Genomic DNA, 13,978 nt, shown 5'->3' on the forward strand with positions numbered 1-13,978 from the left:
AGCACTTCTGTGCACACATGCACAGCAAAACTTGGAAGTATACACTTTTGGGTTTGCCGCGTTTGCAAGCCGAAAAGACGCAACATGAACCTAACACAACATGAGGTTTGCCTGTATGCAAAATTTTCAATATGGAAATTTACTAAAATATCAAGACCGGGTATTTCTAGACTGACTGCTGTGAACTGTAATTGACAGGATTTCATGCAAGTCATGAAACTGTTAACTACATTAATGCAGGAGTGAGAAACCTGTGTTCCTCCAGTGATTGCTGAACTCCAACTCCCATCAGCCCCAGCCAGCATGGCCAATGATCAGGGATTATGAGCGCTGTATTCAACGACTGAACGTATTCAAGCCATAGTCAATGGCTATATTGTGTTACAGGGCAGAAATAGAGTCAATGAGAAGCTGCCATCCTATCGTTCTGCTTGGTGCTATCTCTTAAAGGCCTCTAGTTATTCAAAACCGAACGCATGAAATCAATTTATCGCTATTGTAAATAACATAAAATATTAGTACAGAAACCCTGAGGTTCCACTTTTGCACCTGGGTCCAAGCTGCAAAGGGGGACTGGTGCTCTTATTGCCCTCAGCTGTTAACAATATTACTGACACACACACACACCCAACTCCTCGTAGAGATTTCTTCTCAAAATTTCAGAGAAAAACCCTCAGGAAACTCAAGAAACTTTGAGCGCCGGATCTCACACATCTGTATGCCTTTCCTTCTTCCCACACAAGACCTAAGCCTTGTCTCAGATCATCAAACCTCTGCAATCTTGCATTTGCACCAAGTGCTGCTGATGATACACTGCAGCCCTTTGTAATTAGAGCTTGTCAAACAGAGTTAAAACGGAGGAAAGGTTTTATCCACTTATCTGAGCTTTCCTTGCAGTAGAGGCCACGCTTGTAGCACAACAGCCACATGCACAGGGGTAAAAGCCCCAATTGGTATGGTGGCTGACGGAGCCTTTTCACAAATGAGGAATACTTGTCTGAATCAGGTCCCTGAGTCCAACACAGCATGGGCACAACAACCACAGAGAGAGGACAAGTATTTAAAGGGACACACTGCACTTTTTGCCCCAGTGAAATGTCACCGAGACCACACCAAGTCAACTCTTAAATTGGGCAAGGTGTATACAGGTCAATGGAGCATGAAACATATCTATCTCTCTCTCTCTCTCTCTCTCTCTCTCTCTCTCTCTCTTTCTTTCTTACACACACACCCACACACACCAGAACATTCATTGCTGAGCACCTCATGAATTGTGGACACAACACCTATAACACAATCCTTGTCCTTGTCTATAGAAAGCCTCCGACATGAAAAATGTTAACCTGCTCAAGCGAGTCATTGTCCATGTTGTTGTTTTCTATGCATTTAATTGATTTGTCTGATTTGACTTATTATATTTCTACGCCGCTTTTCATTCAAATGAATCCCAAAGTGGCTTAAAAACAATTAAGTAGCAATAACTAACATGATAGGACATCACAAATGCAGCATAAATCTTATAGAACAATTAACAAATCATCAGTAAAACGATAACAACCTATATAAAAAAGCAACAACTTAAAAAAAATAAGCTACGGATCACAATTAAATCAAAAGATACACTCCTTATTGTGGTGTGTACAGCCCTCTCTTCCTGGAGTTATCAGATGGGTTTAAACATCCCTATTTTCATTGGAGATATGTCGGAGGACATGGAGTTATGCAATCTCCAAGCCAATGAGATAAGTAACTATTCAACCTTTAGAAGACATCTGAAGGCAGCCCTACATAGGAAAGTTCTTTTATGCTTAATGTTTTTTTATGTTTTAATATGTGTTGGAAGCTGCCCAGAGTGGCTGGGGCAACCCAGTCAGATGGGTGGGGTATAAATAAAACAATCATAACAATAACAATAATTATGGAATAGGACTTCCCTAATTTCATCAGAGAAATGTTGGAGGCTATGCAGACATGGCTTCCTTCAGAGAATCCTGGGAGCTGCAATTTGTTATGGGTGCTGGGAGTTTCTAGGGGACACCTATTCCCCTAACAGAGTGACAATTCCCAGAGTTCCATGAGAAAAAACACTGATTATTAAACCATTAGATATTTAATGCAACAGTTGATTCCCACCTTCAACCAAATCCACAGACACACCTCAGAACACTGGTGGTTCACAAATTACAATCTGATGCCCAAAATGTGTAAGCTTTTTGTGAAATAAGGATATTCACGGTCTGTAATGCCCATTAAGGTGTTATGTTGAGTTTTTAATTAAAACTTTATATTCCTAACCCTGATTATGATAAAACTACTACTCACAACGTACTTCCTAATTTTCCCAGTCACAAGGGAATCAATACAGGAACATATACTCAGTGGGGTACATGAATTCTGTTAAAAATAATACACATTATTTTTAGCTTTTATATACTAAGTTTCAGGAATACAGTCAGAGACATTTACAAGTTTTTGAAAGGATGCAGTCGCAACCAAGATAAATGCACTACAGCAATATATTGTCATAGCTGCACCTGCCTGCCATACCTGAAAGAATCTACCATCACCAGTAAAATAAATTTCATGGTTCTGCATGGATGGCAGAGTAGCTGCATTTAACCTTCAGATATGTTTGCACAGTTCTGGCTACCTAATTATGTAAATCACACCAGCATGAGCCTTTTCTATTAACATAAAAGGCAACTCCATGGAGATGTCTAGTGACCACATACAAGGAATGAAAGACCTGTGCTCTAGCAAAAACAAGGTTAGTTCAAGGAAGTGGAGGAGTGGTCTCCAGGGAGGAAGGCAGAGGCCTTACAGATCAGGAGGCAACACCAGCTTGTACAACTTGTGATCGACCAACCCAAACGGAGGCCTCTGACTATTAACACATAGCTGTCAACTTACAGATTTGAAAATAAGGGAGCAGCAGCCTCGAAATAAGGGATCAGCAGCCAAAATAAGGGATTTTCCGTTTCAGCTTCTGAGCCCCTCTGAGCCAAAGGCAGAAAGCCCAGCCAGCAGCCAAATGAAGCCTCAAGCAGTGGTTCCCACAGCGCAGCAACCCGGCAAAGGGGATGCAGCAAGGAAAACCACCATCACCTCTCCGCTGGGAAGCGCTGAGCAAAGGCAAGTCCCCAGGCAACGCGGCCTATTTGATTGGCACAAGGCATGCAAGCTCCGCCCCCCAGTCTTTCTTAGACTCCTTATTGGGTGAGCAATGCAGCCAAGCAACACAGTTGGAGCCTCCCTCCTCCCTGGCCGGCGGGGAGGGAGGGAGAGGAGCTGCTTCCTTTGAAACCCGGGAAACTTAAGGGACATCATCAATAAGGGACAGCAGCGGGACATGGCGCTGGGATAAGGGACTTCCTGCCAAATAAGGGACGGTTGACAGCTATGTATTAATAGAGGACCTCAATGGGGTTGTCAAGTCTATAGCAGGTCCACAGTATGTTGTTGTTGGTAGGGCAGCATTCAACGTAATGGGTCATAGATGATACAAGCCAGATGGTTGGCAGAGTTGGATGGAGAAATCCCACATACCTCCCTAGTTCCATCACCACTAATTGTTGGGGGGGGGTAGGTCACTAATCCAAATGCATTCAAATGGAACATCATCCAAAGGCAGTCCATGATGAATGTGTGATCTGCATGACTAGCAACAGACTCCACTGCAAGCGTTTATATTAGCTGCTATTTTCTGCTCCTCCTGAGTCTCGCCTTCCCAGTGAGCATTTACTCATTACCATTGGCAGTGGGTGTTTTGCTATAAAAAGGAGAGAATATATTTACTGCAGGGATTTATACTGGAATCTTGGTACAAGGAGAGGACTGATGTTTTAAATTCCTACTTCTCAGTGCACCTGCTAACTTCCCCAGCTTAAATTACATATGCATTCTCTCCTGATTAATCTATTTTGCAGTTCCAGGGTCTCCTCTGTAACTTCGCAGCCATGTGTGCCCTTGTAATAGGATGAGCCCATCACTCCGGAGATATAACCATCACTAGGCTTATGTGGCTAGTCTTTGATGTTGCAAAAATAAAATAAAAGTTGGGGAAAGGGAACCTTACAGAAGGCCAAAGGCCTAAAACCAATAAGGCCCCACACCATTCAGAGGCCTTCCTTTCCCTTTTCACCCACAATAAAGGTAAAGGTACCCCTGACCGTTAGCTCCAGTTGCAGATGACTCTGGGGTTGCGCGCTCATCTCAATCTATAGGCCGAGGGAGCCGGCATTTGTCCGCAGACAGCTTCTGGGTCATGTGGCCAGCATGACTAAGCCGCTTCTGGCGAACCAGAGCAGTGCATGGAAATGCCATTTACTTTCCCGCCAGAGCGGTACCTATTTATCTACTTGCACATTGACGTGCTTTCAAACTGCTAGGTGGGCAGGAGCTGGGACCGAACAACGGGAGCTCACCCCATTGCGGGGATTCGAACCGCCAACCTTCTGATCGGCAAGCCCTAGGCTCAGTGGTTTAGACCACAGCACCACCCACAGTAAAGGTAAAGGTAAAGGGACCCCTGACCATTAGGTCCAGTCATGGCCGACTGGTGTTGCGGCGCTCATCTCGCTTTATTGGCCGAGGGAGCCGGCGTACAGCTTCCGGGTCAAGTGGCCAGCATTACTAAGCCGCAGTGCTCAAGAAACGTTCCGATGATATTTACAGAGAGAATGAGCCAAAATGGTTTTAAGGTTCAAAATCACCTTCTGCAGATCCTACAGCTTTGGCATGAAAGGCTAGGAAGCCATTTGTGATACGTCAACATGAACCTAGTTCAAATTGTCAATACGGTTTGCAAACGTAAGGGGGAAATAAAACTTCTAATTTTGGTTTATTGCTCAGACACTTTCATTTTCAGGGCCTTTCTCTTTAAGATGATTAGGGAAACAGAGAGGGAGAAGTGAAGGCTCTTTCTACTACTTTACGCAGTATGCCCAAGATGTGCATTAAGGACTAATTAAATTCTTTCCAGGAGCAGTTACCTTCTCCTTATTTGGGGAAAAAAACCCCGAGTGATGAAGTAATATACTGGCAAGATAGTCCTGAAAGAAATGTCACCTCTGCATTTGGATGAAGAATATTTATGGATTCAGACGGCATGTTTAAAAGAACCCAGAAGTCACCTCCATATCCGAATGTACTGTTTATTTTATGCCTCACAGAAAACTGAATTCAAGACTGAAAATGATTATAAGAATAGCAGGGACTTTGCATAGTAATTTGCTTCCAAATTCATAAACAATAGTGTTAACACCACAGCTAGATCTTGCCTTCTTTCTTTGAGATCCTCATCTCACAAAGGTGGGGCCATGTGTTAAGGAGAGCAACTGAAATTGATGGGAGTGACCTTCCAACTGTACTCTGGCTATCCAGCCTGCAGGTAATATATATGACTTTCCTGTAAGTGGTGCACAAGTAAGTGGAGAAAGAGAAATGAATTCATTTTGTACTGGCTGTGTTTGACATAGAGATAGAAAATGAGGAAAGTCACACACAGCCCGATCATCTAATAAAAAGCCAAAGCTGCCGTGGCCTGTGTTTTTAATGGAAGTAAAGGGAGGGACGCGGGTGGCGCTGTGGGTTAAACCACAGAGCCTAGGACTAGCCGATCAGAAGGTCGGCGGTTCGAATCCCCGTGACAGGGTGAGCTCCCGTTGCTCGGTCCCTGCTCCTGCCAACCTAGCAGTTCGAAAGCACGTCAAAGTGCAAGTAGATAAATAGGTACCGCTCTGGCGGGAAGGTAAACGGCGTTTCCGTGCTCTGCTCTGGTTCGCCAGAAGCGGCTTAGTCATGCTGCTCACATGACCCGGAAGCTGTACGCCGGCTCCCTCGGCCAGTAAAGCGAGATGAGCGCCGCAACCCCAGAGTCGGCCATGACTGGATCTAATGGTCAGGGGTCCCTTTACCCTTTACCTTTTTAAAGTGGAGTCACATTTTCCTTTGATACCTCTGTCGTGAAAGACCCATACGCTTTGTAGGGAAAACTGAAGTAGGGTACTAGTTCAGTTTTAGACCTGAAGTCCTAATAAAACCTGCACTGGGACTGAACCTCTTTGATGTGTAATGAGGCTTTGGAAAACATTTCCAACCATTATGGCATCCTGCACTGATGCAATAACATAGTCACCAATGCTTACTGTGGTATTCCTTCTAAATCTGTACCTTTGAACATCTTTATACTGTTCCATATCCCTTAGACCATTCTAAATGCCCCCTCCAAGCGTGTAATGATCACCCCCCCAGCCCAGCCATTCCCCCCCAACCTCAAGAAAACTAGTAAAAACAGCTCTTCAGAATTTCTTTCTGGACAGAGAAGAGCGAAGACAGGGGACGCTCGGGTTGCAAACCTGATCCGTGCGAGAGGCACGTTTGCAACCCGCAGCACCGTGTCTGCTCACTCGCGGGTCGCAATGCAGCGCGTCTGCACATGTGCAAAGCCCGATTTAGCACTTCCGGGTACTTCTGGGTTTGGCGCAGTGCACAACCCGAAAACGCACAACTTGAAGCGTCTGTAACCCAAGGTATGACTGTACTGCACTATTACATAGCCTTGTGTAGTGTTCCCACTTAACTGATTCCAGGATTAAATCTACTGAGGTTAAAACCATTAAGCGAGGAGAGTCAGCCACCGGCAACTCTCCTTGCAACATGCTGGCTTATTTAGCAAATCTTTCTGGAAAGGCAGAAAGGGGAATAGGAACAATATTTGGCTATAGGTTGTAAAAGAGCAACTATGTAAGAGCAAGGCCTTGCCAAGAATGATGATAATAATCTCTCTCTCTCTTAGCATGGAATTCATTTTTAAGAAATGAATTCTCATGATGGGGGCTGTGTGTGGGTGTTTGGGGGTTTTTTTTAAGCATAACACATGCTTGCCACAAATGCTGGATGGATTCCAGAAAGTCTGAAGGGGCATCAGATCATTTCAACTAGTCTCTCCCAAGCAATTTATCATTTTGCCACCTCACAAGCCACATGACCAGATTTGCCTCTCATTATGGCTTCCTTCCTGTGCTCAGTCCAAACGCCTTTCCACATGTGCAGTCTCCCATCTGCAGGAGAATAAAACCTCCCACTTTCCTCTATTCTTTACTCCCTTCCAAAGGAAAAAATATCAGCACTGCCATTCAGAGTCTGCCAGAGTCTGTCTGTCTGTCTGTCTCTCTCTTTTCTCATCACACAAAATTCCTGATACATCACCACCCTTAAGAAAATCCAGGAGAGGATTTGATGTTGCACGGTTTAAAGACGGTTTAGAGAATGGGAACCTCCAAGGTCATATGAAGGGAATTTCCAGGAACCCTATACTAGAGTCCAATGTTGAAAAGCCTGGATACATACCTAAATGGCAGCAAACTACAGTGGTACTAAGCCGCTTCTGGCGAACCAGAGCAATGCACAGAAATGCCGTTTACCTTCCCGCCAGAGGGGTACCTATTTATCTACTTGCACTTTGACGTGCTTTCGAACTGCTAGGTGGGCAGAAGCTGGGACTGAGCAACGGGAGCTCACCCCGTTGCAAGGATTGGAACTGCCGACCTTCTGATCAGCAAGTCCTAGGCCCTGTGGTTTAACCCACAGTGCCCCCTGCGTCCCTTATTATTATTTTTCAGTATAGCAACATACAAATTCTATCAACTTGTATAAACAATGGATAAGGAAGATAGGCCATTTTACAGTACAGTGGTACCTCAGGTTAAGTACTTAATTCATTCCGGAGGTCCGTTCTTAACCTGAAACTGTTCTTAACCTGAAGCACCACTTTAGCTAATGGGACCTCCCGCTGCCGCCGCACCACCAGAGCACGATTTCTGTTCTCATCCTGAAGCAAATCTCTTAACCAGAGGTACTATTTCTGCGTTAGCAGAGTCTGTAACCTGAAGCGTATGTAACCCGAGGTACCACTGTATAAAAAATGTTTGTAAACCTACATGCACTTATGATATAAAAACCACCTTTTTGACAACATCCTTTAAAATATTTGCATTATGCTGTCCCCTAATTCACTATCACCATTATCAGAACCAGTGTTAGAAACTCAAGATATAAAAGCTAGGCGCCAAACGATTCCTTAAACCAGGGTTTCAGTCGCCAAAACGGAATGCCTAGTTGCCATTTTTCGGGCCAGATGGCTCGAAAGTCATACTGTATTTTTCAATAAGACTTTTGGGTTCCTGAAATTCTTTCTGATTGTGCAGATAAAACATCGTGGATAGAATCCTATAAGATGTGTTGCTAGTGTCTGAAAACGGTCTTGATCCAAGGATCCCCAGGCATGCACCTGCAGATGGGGGAGACATTTGGTGGCATCCTGGGGCCTGGGCATCTTCACTTGGTTGCAAGTGGCTGATAAAAAGGTAAAGGGACCCCTGACCATTAGGTCCAGTCGCGGATGACTCTGGGGTTGCGGTGCTCATCTCACTTTATTGGCCGAGGGAGCCGGCGTACAGCTTCCGGGTCATGTGGCCAACATGACTAAGCCGCTTCTGGCGAACCAGAGCAGTGCACGGAAACACCGTTTACCTTCCCGCCGGAGCGGTACCTATTTATCTACTTGCACTTTGACGTGCTTTCAAACTGCTAGGTTGGCAGGAGCAGGGACCGAGCAACGGGAGCTCACCCCATCGCAGGGATTTGAACCACCGACCTTCTGATCGGCAAGTCCTAGGCTCTGTGGTTTAACCCACAGCGCCACCCGCGTCCAAACAGCACCTAGAAAGATGCAAAATGCGAATTTTGAAAGCTGTAGAAGACCACAGGGGAAAATTACAATATACAACATATGTCACTACATAACATAATATCTGTACAGTATAAAATCAAACCAATTATATAAATACAATTATAATAAATACATAATAAAATGCAATTTCTGGAACAGCAGCAGCAGAAAAAGAAGAGACACGACAGCATATATAAACTACAAGACAGCACACAAATATCCACTTTTCTTTCAATCAGGGTTCTTCCTGCTGCAAATCTCAAACCACCAAGAAAAAAACCAAGGGGATGCAAGCCAAATTGCTTCTATTGAGAGCTGCCAAGAGAAGTCCATGATATTTTATTAGTTTCCTACTTGTTTGGTGACATCATAAAGCAGATGCACTTTGAAGGCTATTCCCATCGTCTTCCCTGCCACTGTACACTTGATGGACATAGCTGAATTTCGAGGTGGAAGATGCCACAAGGTCAGTAACAGGTCTCGTGTTACAAGTGCTGGTGTGCATGACCAGATCATGCATTTCCAACAACCTCAAAAGTTGTTAGTTTTGGAGCACTTTCCACCACGGAAGAAGCTGCAATTTCACAAGATCGATTCACTGCACCAAACAGGAAGAGGCGTGATGCAACGAGAGCTTTGCTAATTTAGCATATGCAATGTGTATGAGAGACAGAAACCTTGGCCTCAGACAAGTTCTAAACAAATAGAATTAAACTTACTGATAAATTCTGCTACAGAGCTTGAAAAGGAGACAGCATGAAATCACTGGAGAATGGTCACTGTGCTTATCTTGCACACAACTGAGCTTTGCATTTCATGGTCTTCTGGCCACACTGTTTACAATTTTTACACATCGTACATAAGATATATTTATATAAAACCTGCCAACTGCAGATAAGACTTCATGCTTCTGATGAAGTGGGCTGTATTCCATGAAAGCATGTGCCACAATAGCTCATTTCATCTTAGAAAAATGTCTTGTGGCACCTTATACATTTGCTGCAGCGTGGCTACCTCTCTGGGACACTGAAATGCCATGTTCACCAGGCAAAAGAGGTCACAGGGCAGGGTGGGAACCAAACTTCCCGCTTTTGCTATGCATGACAAGTAAACTGGAATAACTGAATTTGCTGAACTTGCAAAACATTAAAACGTTTTAAAAATAGCTGCAAACTGAAAAGGGAAGACTGGAGTTTTCCCAACCGTAAAATATCCTGAGTGTAGTTTTAGGAACATTTCCGCATTTGAGAAAGAAATCCTCCACCCTAGCAGGAATAAAAAGGTAAAGGACCCCTGACAGTTAAGTCCAGTCACGAACGACTCTGGGGTTGTGGCGCTCATCTCGCTTTGCTGGCCGAGGGAGCCGACGTTTGTCCGCAGACAGTTTTTCCGGGTCATGTGGCCAGCATGACTAAGCTGCTTCTGGCGAAACCAGAGCAGCGCACAGAAACGCCGTTTACCTTCCCGCTGGAGCGGTCCCTATTTATCTACTTGCACTTTGACGTGCTTTCGAACTGTTAGGTTGGCAGGAGCTGGGACCGAGCAACAGGAGCTCACCCCGTCACGGGGATTCGAACCGCTGACCTTCTGATCAGCAAGTCCTAGGCTCTGTGGTTTAACCCACAGCGCCACCTGCGTCCCATACAACAATTATACCAAGGCCTTAAAAGTCAATGTGTTTTGGTACTTGGGTCATATTTAATCACCAGTAATAATCTTCTGGTAACACATAAATTAAAACCCATATCAAAATGAGCTGGCCCTAGGCTCTGTGGTTTAGACCACAGAGCCACCTGCGTCCCCTATTACTTTAAACACACAAAACACACAAATGCAAACACTAGGGAATGCCACCAATGCTCACTCGACTCACCAGTTCCGCTTACCCTTTGCCAACCTCCCTTGCCTTGTGCCTGACCAACCCCCTCCTCCCTTTACACCTCACTCACCTCTCACTAACTCCCCACATCTTTAAATGTGTTTTCCCCTCCACATGTTTAATGGAGGGGGCCGGCACGTCACACAGCTGTTTGCTAAATTGCTAGGCACACTTGACAGAGGGGGAGGCATGTCACAGTGGTTCCCCCACTGTTAAATAGCAATGCTAACTTGCTTGCCTACTGCTCCTTATGCTACAGTTGGCATGGCTGCATATTGGTGGCCATGCCAACTGCAGAGTGACAACAGCCTTACATTTATATATATATAGGAAGATAGGCAAACCTTGAACACTTTTCACTGGATACACTGGCAACTGAAACGGGGACCTTTCACATGCAAACACACACACCCATACCTGATTGATGATGGCTGGTCTTTACAATATTTTAACAGTAGGGAAGGGCAAGTCTGTTTGTTTCCTATCCATGTCATTTCCACATATTTTTACATAGCTGCATTTTGTTTCCGTATTAATTCGCTTAAAAAAATACATACCTTCTCGTTAGAAAAACTTCCCCAAATAATCTTACAGAAACCTCTGTAACAGCATGACATTGTGAATGGATTAATAGAATTCATTTACCAAACAATTTAAACATTGCATTTAAAGCCTCATGCTACATAATTAAAAGCAAATCCTTATTTCCTGAGGAATAGCCTTTGGACTACAATGTAATATAAATAGAAAACTATCTTTAGAAATATTTTTCCTCCAAAAGCATTTTATTTTTAAAAAAACCAATTTAAATCGAAAAAATCCGATTTTAAAAAATCGATTTAAAAAAAAAATCATTGATTTTTATCCACCCTGCAACAAACTAAGGGGTTAGTCCATGGGTAGGCAAACTCAGGCCTTCTAAATCCGACCCACGAACGGCCTTGGAATCAGCGCGTTTTTACATGAGTAAAATGTGTCCTTTTATTTAAAATGCATCTCCGGGTTATTTGTGGGGCCTGCCTGGTGTTTTTACATGAGTAGAATGTGTTCTTTTATTTAAAATGCATCTCTGGCTTATTTGTGGGGCATAGGAATTCGTTCTTTTTTTTTTTTCTTTTCAAAGTATAATCTGGCCCCCCACAAGGTCTGAGGGACAATGGACCGGCCCCCTGCTGAAAAAGTTGGTAGTAGATAGACATATAGACAAAAGAAGAAGGAGGGGGAGGAAGGCAGTAAGTTCTGAATGCACATAAGCCCTTAAATCTGAACATCTACTTCATTGCCCTTAAATTGCAGAAGCTTATTCGGGTCATATAATAATGGATGTTTCAGGAAAGATATTAAGGAAGAAACTGAAGGAGCCAATTTGCAGAACCAATTTTTCCAGACTAGCAGGGTTACTCTTAAGATTTGTGATTAGTCACACTTTAAAGAGCTCTGCTGGGGAGGTGGGGAATCTAGGGCAATGTGCATTAGATAATACAACAAGCAGTTAATCCATAGAGACCCATAGTTTGTCCTCTGAACCCTGTATAAATGGCAATTAACTTCTTCAATTAGAAAGGCTCATAATATGTCCCTGAATTTGGCATTCCAAAACCTCCTTAATTTACAGGTCTATGCAAGGCATTATTGCTGAGCTAGGCTCTCTTATGTCTATGAATAGAAGTACAGTAGTACCTCAGCTTAAGTACTTAATTCGTTCCGGAGGTCCGTACTTAACCTGAAGCTGTTCTTAACCTGAAGCACCACTTTAGCTAATGGGGCCTCCTGCTGCTGCCACGCCGCCGGAGCACGATTTCTGTTCTCATCTTGAAGCAAAGTTCTTAACCTGAAGCACTATTTCTGGGTTAGCAGAGTCTGTAACCTGAAGTGTATGTAACCTGAAGCGTATGTAACCTGAGGTACCACTGTAACGGACACAGGCTACAGTTTCTTGATGAATTGGGAAGGACTGTGATTATAGCTATCATACATAATCACAAAAATTATCATTTGATTCAAGACATTAGAATGCTTTGGATTTTTTTGGATTACTGGGAGTAAAAGCATTCAATATTGTTTTAGGCTGTATACACGGGTGCTGGGAACTGTGACTCTGTGAAGGGTCAACTTGAGTTCTCATGATGCTTTTTTAGAGGAGGGCATGCTTTAAATGTAGGTAAAAGGTAAAGGATCCCTGGACGGTTATGTCCAGTCAAAGGTGACTATGGAGTTGTAGCGCTCATCTCGCTTTCAGGCCAAGAGAGCCAGCGTTTGTCCACAGACAGCTTTCCAGGTCATGTGGCCAGCATGACTAAACCGCTTCTGGCACAACGAGACACCGTGACGGAAACCAGAGCTCACAGAAATGCCGTTTACCTTCCCGCCGCAGCGGTATCTATTTATCTACTTGCGCTGGCGTGCTTTCAAACTGCTAGCTTGGCAGGAGCTGGGACAGAGCAACAGGAGCTCACCCCATCACGGGGATTCAAACCGCCAACCTTCAGATCAGCAAGCCCAAGAGGCTCAGTGGTTTATACCACAGTGCCACCCACTCCCATGCTTTAAATGTACCAGTGTGGATGCAGCCATGCTGGGCCTCAGGTGCCTTAAAAGGCCTCCCTTTTCTTCCTTTGGTCCAGTACAATCACCATCTCACAAACACGGATTAGAGCAAGTACAGAAGGTTCTCTCTCCAGCATTCTGGCACGAGGAGCGTGGGCAGATTTCGGAGCGTATTACACACACACCCAGAAACATAAAATGTTTTAAGAGGTAAACAGAACATCGCAACTCTCTGGGGGGAACTCAGCCAAAACTTTACAGATCAAGCGTTCTCTGCCACTAGCGCAAGGGTGGAGAGCTCATGCCATGTTGGTGGATTCCAGTGTCCATCAGTCCTGGCCAGCATGGCCAATGGGTCAAGGATTATGGGAGCTGCAGGAACATCTGGAAAGCCACAGGTTCCCGACCCTTGCCTTAAGTGCCTCAAAACTGGAAACCAAAGCTGCTCCTTTGCAGAAGTACAGCAGTGGACTTTGCTCTCATTAATTTGGCAGGATGACGCCTTATCATGTCTGAAGAGTTCAGCTACAGACTCTTGAGCGCCACTGAACATGCATTTTTATTTCAAGAGGGAACTGAAGTGATCATAGCTGCTGTCAAGAAGCCAAGAAAGGGGAGAAACTGTTCCAAAATAAACCTTGGCTGTAGAAAGCATTGAGGCTCCAAATGTGCACATAAATTTGTCCAAAGTCTTTAAAGTATATGCCTTACTAATCTAGAGACATTAAAAGTGTCCAAAGAATTAGGAACTTTTTTAAAAGCATAGGTATTCACACCCATCAACCAAACATGCCAAATTGTCCAAGAAGAAGTTCCTGGGT

At 44.2% G+C, this 13,978-nt stretch overlaps 1 protein-coding gene across 4 annotated transcripts in view; it reads right to left on the reverse strand.

The window, feature by feature from the left end:
- The window catches only part of ANKRD44 (ankyrin repeat domain 44), a 150,071-nt gene that overhangs the window by 103,636 nt on the left and 32,457 nt on the right, over positions 1 to 13,978 (reverse strand). Inside the window, exon 1 of one of the 4 annotated variants that reach the window (XM_079976875.1) lies at positions 5,957 to 6,011. The exons of the other annotated variants lie outside the window; for them this stretch is intronic. The gene's annotated coding sequence lies outside the window, so the exon portion shown is untranslated. Of the gene's footprint in view, positions 1 to 5,956; positions 6,012 to 13,978 lie in introns of those variants that run through there. 4 annotated transcript variants of the gene reach the window in all.

The sequence above is a fragment of the Podarcis cretensis genome (assembly GCF_951804945.1).
Source record: "Podarcis cretensis genome assembly, chromosome: 1".
NCBI lineage: Eukaryota > Metazoa > Chordata > Lepidosauria > Squamata > Lacertidae > Podarcis > Podarcis cretensis.